The sequence below is a fragment of the Arvicola amphibius genome, chromosome X (assembly GCF_903992535.2).
Source record: "Arvicola amphibius chromosome X, mArvAmp1.2, whole genome shotgun sequence".
Classification (NCBI taxonomy): Eukaryota; Metazoa; Chordata; class Mammalia; order Rodentia; family Cricetidae; genus Arvicola; species Arvicola amphibius.
The window spans coordinates 11,497,008-11,511,416 of record NC_052065.1 but is presented as its reverse complement, the minus strand read 5'-3'; the positions used below and the strand labels follow the sequence as shown (position 1 = coordinate 11,511,416).

At 40.3% G+C, this 14,409-nt stretch overlaps 1 protein-coding gene across 1 annotated transcript in view; it reads right to left on the bottom strand.

Moving 5' to 3' along the window:
* The window catches only part of Gemin8 (gem nuclear organelle associated protein 8), a 41,275-nt gene extending 31,236 nt beyond the window's left edge, over window positions 1-10,039 (bottom strand). Inside the window, exon 1 of the mRNA XM_038316835.1 lies at window positions 9,935-10,039. The gene's annotated coding sequence lies outside the window, so the exon portion shown is untranslated. The remainder of the gene's footprint in view (window positions 1-9,934) is intronic.
* Window positions 10,040-14,409: the final 4,370 nt, after the last annotated feature.

The window sequence follows — 14,409 nt, the reverse complement described above, 5'->3', positions numbered from 1 at the left end:
GTAATTGGGTGTGTTACCATCTAACAAAAAAAAACGAAAGGCAATGATGGTAGAAATCAGTGCACATTTAAGTGCTAAACTGCAAGGAAGCCTGTAAGTGGCTAATTGACTAAAGCCAGGTTTCATATATCTATCATTGAAATCTGAAGAGCTTTCAGTGCCTGCAGCACACAATGACATCAAAATGAACTCCGTGCGTGTCTTAATCAAATTTGTTTTCTAGGTTAATAAAGAGCATATGAATGAAATAAGGAAAAGTCCAAGAGTAATCAAGTGTCTTCTGGAAATTAAGAGTTTTGCATCCTAGCTGGATGTGGCAGTGCATGCCTGTGATCCCAATTCTCATGAGTCTGAAGTGGGAGAATAGAAAGTTTGGCGGAAGAAATAAACAGTCATCAAAAGTCTCCCAAGCCCCCAACCCCCCAAAAACAGGACCAGATGGTTTCAGCTCAGAATTCTACAAGATTTTCAAAGAAGAATACCAATACTCCTCAAATTATTCCACACAATAGAAACAGAAGAAACATTGCCAAACTCTTTTTATGAGGTTACAATTACCCTGATACCCAAACCACAGAAAGACATTACTAAGAAAGAGAATTACAGACCAATCTCACTCAAGAACATTGATGCAAAAATACTCAATAAAATAATGGAAAATCGAATACAAGAACACATCAGAACTGTCATCTACCATGATCAAGTCAGCTTCACCCCAGAGATTCAGGGATGGTTCAACATACGAAAATCTGTCAACGTAATCCACCACATAAACAAACTGAAAAATAAAAACCACATGATCACCTCATTAGATGCCGAAAAAGAATTTAACAAAATAAAACATCCCTTAGGTCTTAGAGTAAGCAGGGATACAAGAAACATGCCTAAACATAATTAGGGCAATATACAGCAAGCCAATAGCCAACATCAAACTAAATGGAGAGAAACGCCCAGCAATCCTACTGAAATCAGGAACAAGACAAGGATGTCTACTCTCTCCATATCTATTCAATATAGTTCTTGAAACCAAAGGGACATCAAGGGGATACAAATTGGAAAAGAAGAAGTCAAACTCTCACTATTTGCTGATGATATAATAGTTTACATAAGCAATCCCCAAAATTCTACCAGGACTTCTACAACTGATAAACACTTTCAGTAATATAGCAGGATATAAGATCAACTAAAAAACAAAACAAAACAAAACAAAAAACAAAAAAAAAAACCAAAAAAAAACCAGTAGCCCTCCTGTATACAGATGGTAAAAGGTTGGGACAGAAATCAGAGAAACATCACCCTTCACAATAGCCACAAATAGCATACAATATGTTGGAGTAACTCTAACCAAACAAGTAGAAGATTTGTATGACAAGAACTTTAAATCGTTGAAGAAGGAAATTGAAGAAGACACCAGAAAGTGAAAGATCTCCCATGCTCTTGGGTAGAATTAACATAGTGAAAATGGCAATCTTACCAAAAGCAATCTACAGATTGAACGCAATGCCCATCAAAATCTCAGCAAAATTCTTCACAGACCTCGAAAGAACAGTACTCAACTTCATAAGGAAAAGCAAAAAAAACAAAAAAACAACAACAAAAAAAAAACAGGATAGCCAAAACAATCCTGGGCAATAAAAGAACTTCTGGAGGCATCACAATCCCTGACTTCAAACTCTACTACAGAGCTACAGTACTGAAAACAGCCTGGGTATTGGCATAAGAACAGACAGGAGGACCAATGGAACCAAGTCAAAGACCCAGATATTAATCCACACATCTTCAAACACCTGATTTTTGACAAAGAAGCAAAAAATATCAAATGGAGAAAAGAAAGCATATTTAACAAGTGGTGCTGGCATAACTGGATATCAACATGTAGAAAAATGAAAATAGACCCATATCTATCACCATGCACAAAACTCAAGTCCAAAAGAATCAAAGACCTCAACATAAAGCCAGCCACACTGAACCTTACAGAAGAGAAAGTGGGAAGTACACTTGACCACATTGGCACAGGAGATCACTTCCTAAATATAACCCCAGCAGCACAGACACTGAGAGAAACAATTAATAAATGGTGTCAGGGACCATTTTCCTAAGGATAGATTTGTCAGGGACCATCGTCCTTACAGGGATGGCAGAGGTCATTGCCCTAAGGATGTTCCCACCCCTCATCCCAAACTATCTTGAGAGCTATCCGTTAACCGAACCCACCCCTTACTCCAATGCTAATGGATCACATCTGTTAACGGAACCCACCCCTTACTCCAATGTTAATGAATCACATGCTTCGGCTTACACCAGGTGCTGGCTGATGACCTTCAGTTACCCCGGCAGAGTTCCTGCCTACCCCTACCTCCACCCCATTCAAGGGTATATAAGCTGTAACGTTCACCCCAATAAATGGAGACCTTGACAATAGAATCTTGCTTGGTCTCCATTCCTCTTCTTCAGCCCATGTCTTGCAGGTTAGCGCCCCTTCAGAGGACCCTGAATAGCTGACCCTGCCGGCGGGGTTACAAAATGGGACCTCCTAAACCTGAAAAGCTTCTGTAAAGCAAAGGACATGGTCAACAAGACAAAATGACAGCTTACAGAATGGAAAGAAAAGATCTTCACTAACCCCACATCAGACAGAGGTCTGATCTCTAAAATATACAAAGAACTCAAGAAATTGGATACCCCCCAAAAAACCCCACATAATCCCATAAAATAATGGAATACAGACCTAAAAAGAGAACTCTCAACAGAGGAATCTAAAATGGCTGAAAGATACTTAAGGAAATGTTCAACATCCTTAGTCATCAGAGAAATGCAAATCAAAACAACTCTGAGATTCTATCTTACACCTGTAAGAATGGCCAAGATCAAAAACACTGATGACAACTTATGCTGGAGAGGTTGTGGGGAAAAGGGAACACTTCTGCATTGCTGGTGGGAATGCAAGCTGGTACAACCCCTTTGGATGTCAGTGTGGCAATTTCTCAGAAAATTAGGAAACAACCTTCCTCAAGAACCAGCAGTACCATTTTTGGATATATATCCAAAGGATACTCAATCGTGCCACAAGGACATGTGCTCAACTATGTTCATAGCAGCTTTGTTTGTCATAGCCAGAACCTGGAAACAACCTAAATGTCCCTTGACTGAATAATGAATAAAGAAAATGTGGTAATTTACACAATGGAGTACTACACAGCAGAAAAAAATAACACATTGAATTTTGCAGGAAAATGAATGGAGCTAGAAAACATCATTTTGAGTGAGGTAACCCAGACCCAGAAAAACAATTTTCACATGTACTCACTCATAGGTGGGTTTTAAACATAAAGCAAAGAAAACCAGCCCACAATTCACAATCCCAGAGAACCTAGACAACAATGAGGACTCTAAGAGAGACATACATAGATCTAATCTAAATGAGAAATAGAAAAAGACAAGAACTCCTGAGTAAATTGGGAGCATGGGGACCTTGGGAGAGGGTTTTAGGGGAGGGGAGAGGCAGGGAGGGGAGCAGAGAAAAATGGAGAGCTCAATAAAAAGCAATAAATTTTTTTTTCAAAAAAAAAGGAAAGTTTGAGGCCAGCATCAGCAGCTACAGGAGCAAGTTACAGACTAGCCTTACCTATACAGGGAGACCCTGTGTCAGAAAACAAGCATAGCACCACAAACTGCTTGGGATCTAGACTTCATTCTATGCGTTATAAATTATAGAAATGGGTCAAGTCTGATAAGCTCCAATTAATAAATCCCACTGTGAACAAACATTTATTATAAGCCCAATCCTGTTTTAATTTATAATTGAGAAGATGCAATCTGGCCTTAAAACTACTAGCATATTCTGAAAATCTATGAGACAGCTGAGGCTCGTCTGCTCAGCTAGACTTTTAGGTGGTGTGAAAAAATGGGTAGCCCTTGAAGAGGTTTAAGGGTAATTAGTGACATTTTCCCAGCAGCTCAAATGTCAATGGCTGTGATTAAAAGAGGCTTCAAAAGAGTTCTCCTTTGCACAGAGTGCTCCTTTCAAAAGAGTTCTACTGTTGCTTATGATTTAGGTTCAACAAATAATTAGGTAGCAGGTCTGTAGTGATACAATGCTCACTCTAAGCACTGTCAGCCAGAAGCCAGGAAGACCATATTTGCTCACGAAAGAAATCGGGTTTCAGCGTTCCAAACAGAAGTGGCTCATGTTGAGTCTGGTGTCCCACCATCTAGAAGATAACATAAGGTACCCAATTAAATTCTGCCAGCCATGCTGGGAAGAGAGCCATGATCCTTGAACAAGCGAAGCAAGCACCCTATAGATTGAGAGACTTGGTCCAGCTACTAAACACTTTGAAGACATAGACCATAAAGGAACGACACAATTTATGCCAACGATGGACAACGGGAACTTTGCTAGCAATTTTGTTTGATTTTGCATACCAAGGAGAAGAGGAATTCAATTAGTTTTGGCCGCTGGAATACTTATAATCAAATTGCTGCCATCCGTCAGCAAGTACAGTGCCACTCGCGCAGGACATCAAAAATGCTCAAGTCACCCTTGGCTTTAGTACTTTCCCATCCTGATTTCCCAAAGCAATTTGTCATATTCTTTTACATTTTAGGCTGCCCAAGATCCTATAGATATCCAAATGATTAATTTTGAGGAGTTTGAAGATTAGCATTTACAAGTTTATCTTCCAAACTCGAGTAAGATAAAGCACGGAAAAACACCTCGAAAGGAATAGCAATTTGCACCAAGCTTTATATAATTATTAGCTCAGTATTTTTAGTATCATTATTTAGTATTCACTCTTCAAGGGCTACCCACTTTTTCACACCACCTAAATGTCTAGCTGAGCAGACGAGCCTCAGCTGTCTCATAGATTTTCAGAATATGCTAGTAGTTTTAAGGCCAGATTGCATCTTCTCAATTATAAATCAAAACAGGATTGGGCTTATAATAAATGTTTGTTCACAGTGGGATTATTCAGTATCAGTATTTAGTATCATATTTTATGCTAGCATTTTTCAGTAAAGGTCCAGATAGGAAATATTTTAGGGTTGTGGGATACATATAATCATTTTTACATAATGTTAATGTTCATCTTTGCTTAAAAAAAATCACCCAACAAAACAAGCCCCCTATACTTTTAAAACATATAAACTCAATTTATAGCATCCTGTTAACCACAGTTTTAGGTTAATATGACAATATCTTGTATAGTCTATCATATATATATATATATATATATATATATATATATATATATATATGGGTTTTTTGGGGGTTTTCAAGAAAGGATTTCTCTGTAGCTTTGGAACCTGTCCTGGAACTAAGCTCTTGTAGACCAGGCCCTGCCTAGAACTCAAGAGATCCGCCTGCGTCTGCCTCCTGAGTGCTGGGATTAAAGCCGTGTGCCACCACCGCCTGGCTCCCAAATGTTCTCCACTTTTTACTTGGAAGTCAGTGGAGGAATCGTATAATTCTTATATACTTCATGAATTATTAGGCTCTACATAAGACTAGCAGAAACAAGAAAGAAATTAGGATCAATTCTAATCTTGGTAAGTGATTCCTATTATTTGGGGCAAAAGAAAAATGTTTCTAGGAATAAGTAAGGAAAATGGGACATTTTATTAAAGCTCTTCATAGACATTGAAAGACTTAATTAGCCGGGCAGTGGTGGCACTCAGGAGGCAGAGGCAGGTGGATCTCTGTGTGTTCAAGGCCAGCCTGGTCTACAAGAGCTAGTTCCAGGACAGGCTCCAAAAAGCTACAGAGAAACCCTGTATCAAAAAACAAAAGCAAACAAACAAAAAAGAAAGACTTAATTAAAAGCACCAACAAGGGCTGGAGAGATGGCTCAGGGGTTAAGAGCACTTGTTGCTCTTGCAGAGGATGGGTTCGATTCCCAGAACCAACACAGTGGCTGACAACCATCTGTAACTCCAGTTCCAGGGGAATCCAGTGTGTCTTTTGGCTTCCTTGGGCACTTCATGAATGTAGTGCATTTACATACATGTAGGCAAAACATCCATACACATAAAACAAAAATCCATCTTTTCTAAAAAGCAGGTAGAGACCAGCACAATGGTATTAGTCATCAGTAGAAAACATGGCTAGGGCCATAATTTCTGACATAGACTGCTAACTAGCGACAGCAGCATGAGGAAGCAGGCATGGCAGAGTTTTGAGTACATATATACCCGGAAGGAACAGTCTTTTGTGCAAGGGAATCGAATCTGCTCCAAAAAACACCCCCCCCCCCCAAATGGGTCCGGTGGTATTTTTCGCGGGTTAAGGACCAAATAAGAACACTTGGCATCTCTGGCAAAGCCAACACTGCAACATCCTCAGGCAGTAAGCAGCATTCTCCTCAAGAAAAGAAAGTGTATGGGGCCTTAAGGGCTTCAATTTTATCTTTCACTGCCGCCCCCAAAAGTCTCCTACTCTTTTGTGGAATAAGCCTTCAGGGACTGAATAAGTTTTCTTCTGAAGGGCTGGTGGAACTTAGAGAAAAGGGATTGACAATGTCAGGAAAGGCCGGATCCACAGCTCTGCAAACTGGGCAGCCCTCCACAGCCAACACAATGGCATCATGGTCACCACCCAGCTGAGCTCTGGTGAATACAGAGACTGTTCATTGTTCTCAACCACCAAAGAAGGGAGAAAAAAACCACAACAGCATTGAGGTCATCCACGAAACACCGCTAAGGCCTACAGACAAGACAGAGCCTCTCAGTCTTGAATGATATGTTTTCCCATACAGCTCTTCTAAGACAAAAAGAGAAAAAGGAAAAAAAAAAAACAAGAAAAAAACACCCAAACAACCTCCCATTTGTTTTGCTATGACTTTCTTGCTCTAAAAGATAGATTTTTAAATGCATAACTATACATAAAGAACAACAGTTAAGAGCTTTGTCATTTTTCCACAAATACAATGTAACTATTTCCGATAAATTACAAAAAAAACCCCAACAAAACTCCAGCTATAATGTTTTATTGGAAACTTTGTCAAAAGTATGTATGCTTTTCATTGCATATTTATATGCTTTCTTTTTTCTTTGAATATATATATATATTCTTATAAATATAGGATATAGGGCATGCCATGACAACCAGAAAGTAAAAATCACAAACTCCCTCCAAAACTGTGTGTATTAACACGAATTTTCTTTCTGCCTTTTTTTTGTACAATTTTGAAAATTAAATATATGAAAGCTCATTTGCTTTTGCTTTTACAAAGGAAGCTAGTCAAAATCAATTATTAAATTAGTCTTGTGGCTACAGCCTGGAGGCTCAACCCTTTTCTGTTGAGGTCTCCACTGATTTGGCTCTGAGTCACAGACTGATAGTTTGGGGTGTAATTAAGACCCTCAGCACACACGCTACCAGGGAGTGTGCCGAAGACTAAAACAAAGCAAATGAAGGGGCCACGAGTAACAGAAGTCACCTGTGATTCTAAGAAATCGTCCTGAACATGTAATGCTAACCCCAGAGATGCCTTTCAATTGTACAAATACCAAGAGTTAGCTCAATGGGGAGAAATGATAACTTGCCAATTTCAGTTTGTTTCCTGCCCTCCTACTCCGGCTGTCTCCATGCTACTCCAAGCTCGTTGAGTACAGCAGGCTTGACACCTCATGGATTTCTTCCTATGGCTTTGTATGGTCCTTACTCCGTCATTTAGACATTAATGGTGGCCTAAGTCCAAATGTCCTGCTTCCACCCATAGGACGAATCAAAGCTCCATTTTTCAAACAAGAACATTTGTTTATTGTGTATATGTATCACTAAGTCACCTGCCAGCCCCGCAAGCTCCATCTTTAGTGGGAGACAGGGCCCGCTTATGGGCACACATCTCACTGTGTTTCCGTCTGCAGCAGCTACCTTTAGAGTTGAAGATGGAGGGAGACAAGTAAGTGATATTTAATCCCGTTTCACCCAGCTTTAAGTCGTCTGAGTATTGCAGTAAGTGTTGTCACGAGAAAGGCATGGAGAGTGGGGGAGAAGATGGAAAGGGGATAGTTACCAACTCTTGCCTCTCCCCCCCCACAAATCACATTCCACCCACAGAAAGGCATTGTTGAATGTATTAGCAAGGGTGATAAACATTTGTGAATGGTTTTATTTGCTAAACCCTTAATGTGGCTAGTGTCAATCAGAAATGAACTACAAGGCCAGGAAAGAGCCGGATAGTCTGACTCAGAAACATCACAGGCAATGGGAGAACTGAAAATGGGGACAACCAAGAATGGCAATGACAATCCAGTTGAAAAGAAGAAATAGATGGCATTCATTCCATTTCAGGCATGTGTCTTTCATACAATAGATCCTAGTGTGGCCATTTAAAAATACGGGCTCATACAGCACACACTCAAAATTATTGGTACAACAGTAAAAATCTTTAGTTTAAGCAGTTAAAGCCACTCATATTTCTCGAGACTTATTAAATTACTGTCTATAAACATACTCCTACAGATTCCATACTAATTTCTTTTTCTGAATCCTGTACTTGCTCTGGGCACTTATTTGGAGGGATAAATCCCACAATGTATTCCTTTTACAGTTCCCAATTTTCCTTCCACTAGAGAAAATAACAGGTATTGTCTCCCACCTTTGGAGACTACTGGAATTGTTGAGGTTATCTGTTGCATCCTGATAATATTCTCTCCAACCTCTGCTCCCCCAAATTATTAAGGGTGCGGTAGCTCAAAGAAAACCAGCAAAACGCTCCAAATATTCTCAGCAGTACACAGAAATACATGAACCTATTTTCAATTTATCTGGCCTTAATCAAACAGTTACAGTTTGTAGTCACTTGTCCAAGTGTTCTATGGGTGGATGTCCTAATGTAAAGGAAGTAATTCTGAGAGTTCGATATTGTGTTTGTGGACTTTCTTATCTATACTCCAGCAATGTTTAATTTCCTGTCGTCCGTCTTATCTCAACTTCTCCTTAAACGTCGGAGTTTAAGACACACAAAATAATACTCTGCCAGCTGTAAAATAGTTTTAGAATGAAAATGTCTCTCTGCAACTTTAGTTTGTATACTCTTCCAGTGCAGCAATCAACGGGGGGGGGGGGGGAGAAGGGGGGATATTATATACTTTACTGTGAACTTGCCTGTTAGGTTTACCCAAAGCATATGCGTGTATTTCTTTGTCATTTTACCATCCTAAAGGGGATGAGTATTCTGACAAATTATGCTGGCATACATAAGTTGTACTTATAATAGTATCGCAACCTCACAATTCATAGGAATAGTCAAAGTAAATAAGCCTAGAAGCTTTGTGTTATAAATTTTAGTCCAAAGATTTCAAGTAATGGTCTGGCTTTTGGTTAAAACAAAACACAACAAACAAACAAAAAAACAGTTGAGTCCAGAGAGCCTAGCCTATCAAATGTTCTCAAGATAATTTCCACTAAGACCCCTGACTCCTGACCTACAGAGCCCAAAGGAAAGGAAAACTCGTTATTTTGTTTTTTTTTTTTTAATGAGCCAGTATTGTATACATACCTCCAAGGATGTGTCCTGAGCTAGGGTTGGATAGGCCAAATCAAGTTCACCTATAGACCTCCTACTGCAAACGGGTCATTTACTGCACATTTGAATTACAGGTTTAAAGTAGTTCCTATGCTTGAGCCTCACTTCTAAAGATTTCGACAGAAAGAGTCTGAGCTTGAGCATCAGAAATTTTAGCAGGCATCCAAGGGTTAGGAAGCACGATGGGGTTGAGAGCATAAATTAGAACTAGACTTCTTTAAGCAATCTGTTAAGAGTCTGGAACTCTCACGGGTCTCTGCAACTCCTCGTGCGGCCAGATAATGGTAATTAGAGCCACAACGTGACCAAGACAGTCCCTCAGGTTTCTGTGGCAATCAGGCCTGGGGCCTCCAGGCTACTCCCTTAATCCCCCAAAACAACCCATCAGTCCCCGAAGTCACCTCGTGGGCATGCAGCTTGCAGATGTCAGGCGGTGGGCAACCACGGGCCCAGTTTTCGGTGGAGTGGGGGTAGGGAGGTGGGGGAGGGGAGGAGACGCATGGAAGGGGGAAGGAGGGAGATGTTGCCTGGGCAACTAGGGACGCGCTTCCGGTTCGGCTCCCGAAGGGCGGAAGTCCCACCTTAGCCGCCGACGTCACCTCGCCTTCGGGGCTGGACAGAGCTGACAGGCAAGCGCAAAAGGAATTCTCAAGTCAGGGTGTGGCGAAGGCGGTTGGAGGGCGGTCCCGACCGACGGTTCAGGGCCTATTGAGTACCAGGGCGGGACTGTTAGCTCCCATTTTTTGTTCTTTTCTTTAGCTTTCGCTTTCTCCTATGTAGCTAAAATGGAGGCTGGGAAGTGCTCCTGCTTTGAAAATCTAGATTGACTCAGATCTGAGCTCTGTGTATTTAACTGCCTCAGTCCGCTATTTCCTAACCTTAACATGCACCTAGCCTGATGTACTGTGCCCCACCCCAGACAAAAAAGTACCAACAATTTCTGTCATCATAATCATCAGCAGTGCATGTTCTGCTAGAGTCGCAGGAGAGTCCTTAATCCAATATAAACTACGGGAAGTCTCAGTGTAATTATTTGGCAGAAAATGCCATAACTTGTGGGAAACTTTTCCTATGAAAATTGGATTTGGACCAGATGCTTATTGCATGGTTATTTCAAAAAGTGAAAACTGGAAACAATTTAAAAGCAAAAAAAAAAAAAAAAAAAAAAAAAAAAAGAGAGAGAGAGAGAGAGAGAGAGAGGCTAAGACAGTTAGGTAGTGTCAGTAGTGAGACACTATTGCCTTATTCTTGTAATGTGGACGGATCCTACTGGTATAAAAATATTTAACAAATATATACTGGCTGCCTATTGTGTGCTAAGTGTCTGCATTGTCTTCTAGGCGCATGTGGCTTTGAGATATTGAGATGTGAGAATTTTTAATATGCTAACGTAAATTCCATAGTATACTTTAAAGAGTTAATATTGGGGAAAAAAGGATATAAAATATCTAGTTGTTATTGAGACAGTCTCACTTTTAGTTGTCTTGAAACTCACCATGTAGTCCAGGCTGGCTTGAATTCACAGATATTCACCTGCCTCTTCCATGTTGGAATTAAAGGCATGTGTCACCAAGTCTGACTTAACTCTCAAATTCTAAGCTGTGATATAGCTCAACTGACGGATTGCTTCCCTAGAGGGCACGATGCCCTGGATTATACCCCTAGTGCCGCTTAAAACTCGTCATGGTGGCACACCTGTAATCCCAGAATTCTGGAGATCGAGACAAGGTTGTCTTTGGCGACATAGTGAATCTGAGGCCAGCCTGAGATACATGGAGCTCTGTTCCAGGGGAAAAAAAAACCTTGCCCTAGGGGAGGATAATTTCCCTTAAGGAAGAGTAAGATTAATTGCATCTTTATATTTTTACCTTATTAATGTGCTTGTTAGAACATAAAATGATATATGTGGCATGCATTGTGATTCTAATGGAGAGTAGTATTTTCTTTACTGAATATCCACCAGTAAACAAGATAGCTTTTTAAGTTCATAAAATTGACAGTTGGTTGGGTAGAGAGTGTAGACAGTAAATGAAAGTACAGTTATGTTTGGTTTTCTTTGTTTTAGAGTCTTAGGTAGTCTGCAATAGAACTCACTATGTAACCCAGGGGGAACTTGAATTTTTCATGTCCTTGCTTCTATTTTCCAGGAGGGAAGGGGTTTACTACCATACCTGGAATATTGTAGTAGATTATGTGAAGAATATGTTGTAGACAGAGCCAGTATATACACTCAACATGCACGCACGCATGTGGTTGGTTTAGGCAAAAAATGAGTTGCCAGTAGCGACCCTCACATGTGACAACTAAAAAAAAATGAACTTCTACAACTCATAAACACTTTCAGCAATGTATCAGGATACAAGATTAACTCAAAAAACTCAGTAGCCCTCCTGTACACAGCTGATAAAAGAACTGAGAAAGAAATCAGAGAAACAACACCCTTCACAATAGGCACAAATAGCATAAAATACCTCGGAGTAACTCTAACCAAGCAAGTAGAAGACTTGTATGACAAAAACTTTAAATTGTTGAAGAAAGAAATTGAAGAAGATACCAGAAAGTGAAAGATCTCCCATGCTCTTGGGTAGGCAGAATTAATATAGTAAAAATGGCAATCTTACCAAAAGCGATCTACACATTCAACGCAATGCCCAGCAAAATCCCAACAAAATTCTTCAAAGACCTTGAAAGAACAGTTAGTTCTCAACTTCATAAGGAAAAGCAAAAATCCCAGGATAGCCAAAACATTCCTGTACAATAAAAGAACTTCTGGAGGCATCACAATCCCTGACTTCAAACTCTACTACAGAGCTACAGTACTGAAAACAGCCTGGGTATTGGCATAAGAACAGACAGGAGGACCAATGGAACCAAGTCAAAGATCCAGATATTAATCCACACATTTTCAAACACCTGATTTTTGACAAAGAAGCAAAAATATCAAATGGAGAAAAGAAAGCATATTTAACAAATGCTGCTGGCATAACTGGATATCAACATGTAGAAAAATGAAAATAGACCCATATTTATCACCATGCACAAAACTCAAGTCCAAATGGATCAAAGACCTCAACAGCCACACTGAACCTCATAGAAGAGAAAGTGGGAAGTCCACTTGACCACATTGGCACAGGAGATCACTTCCTAAATAGAACCCCAGCAGCACAGACACTGAGAGAAGCAATTAATAAATGGGACCTCCTGAAACTGAAAAGCTTCTGTAAAGCAAAGGACATGGTCAATAAGACAAAATGACAGCTTACAGAATGGGAAAAGATCTTCACTAACCCCACATCAGACAGAGGTCTGATCTCTAAAATATACAAAGAACTCAAGAAATTGAACACCAAAAGATCACATAATCCAATAAAAAAAGGAGTACAGACCTAAACAGAGAACTCTCAACAGAGGAATCTAAAATGGCTGAAAGACACTTAAGGAAATGTTCAACATTCTTAGTCATCAGAGAAATGCAAATCAAAAGAAGTCTGAGATTGCATCTTACACCTGTAAGAATGGCCAAGATCAAAAACACTGATGACAACTTATGCTGGAGAGGTTGTGGGGAAAAGCAAACACTTCTGCATTGCTGGTGGGAATGCAAGCTGGTACAACCCTTTTGGATGTCAGTGTGGCAATTTCTCAGAAAATTAGGAAACAACCTTCCACAAGACCCAATAATGCCACTTTTGGGTACATATCCAAAGGGTGCTCAATCGTGCCACAAGGACATGTGCTTAACTATGTTCATAGCAAGTTTGTTTGGCAGAACCAGAACCTGAAAACCTAAATAAATGCCCTTCGATCTAAGAATGAATAAAAAAGTGGTACATTTACACAATGGTGTACTACACAGCAGAAAAAAAAAAAAAAAAAAAACGACATCCTGAATTTTGCAGGAAAATGGATGGAGATAGCAGACATTATTTTGAGTGAGGTAACCCAGACCCAGAAAGACAATTATCACATGTACTCACTCATAGGTGGTTTTTAAACATAAAGCAAAGAAAGCCAGCCTACAAACCACAATCCCATAGAACCTAGACAACACTGAGGACACTAAGAGAGACTTACATAGATCTAATCTTCATGGGAAGTAGAAAGTAGAAAAAGACAAGATCTCCGAGTAAATTGGGAGCATGGGGACCTTGGGGGAGGGTTGAAGGGGGAGGGGAGAGGCAGCGAGGGAAGTAGAGAAAAATGTAGAGCTCAGTAAATATCATGGGAAAAAAAGCAGGTCATTCTCCACAGCGTGAGAAGAGGGAGAGGATTTGGAAATGCTAGGGGCGGTTATAGAATTACTTGTCTTTTAGCGCCACCTCGTGGGAACTTTTATTTCGCTCATTCCTCATCCTGCATTTCCTTTCTTTTGTTCTGTTTTTAACTTAAGACTCTGCCAAACTTTAGCAGGTCACCTATGCTGAGGAATTTTAAACTGCTCTGTTCTCACGCTTGAGACTGTTGGTGTTTGAGGCTGTGTAGCACCTATGCATTATAGAAACAACCCTGGTGTCCCAGGTTGCCTCTCATTTGTAAGAAATTCAGTGGCACAGAATTGCTCGTGGTTGCGAACCACTCCATTAAGCCAGACAGCCGTGTACCTTTTCCGGTTTTTGCAGGTTGTATAGCACAGTAGTCTTAGGGCAGCGGTTCTCAACCTGTGTGCTGTGAGCCCTTTGGCACACCTCTATCTCCAAACATATTCATGTTATGATGCCAAGCAGCAGCAAAATTGCAGTTATGAGGTAGCACAAAAGCAATTTTATGGGTTGGTGGTGGTGGTGCACGCCTTTAGTCCCAGCACTTGGGAGGCAGATGCAGGCAAATCTCTGTGAGTTCGAGGTCAGCTTGGTTTTAAGAGCTAGTTCCAGGACAG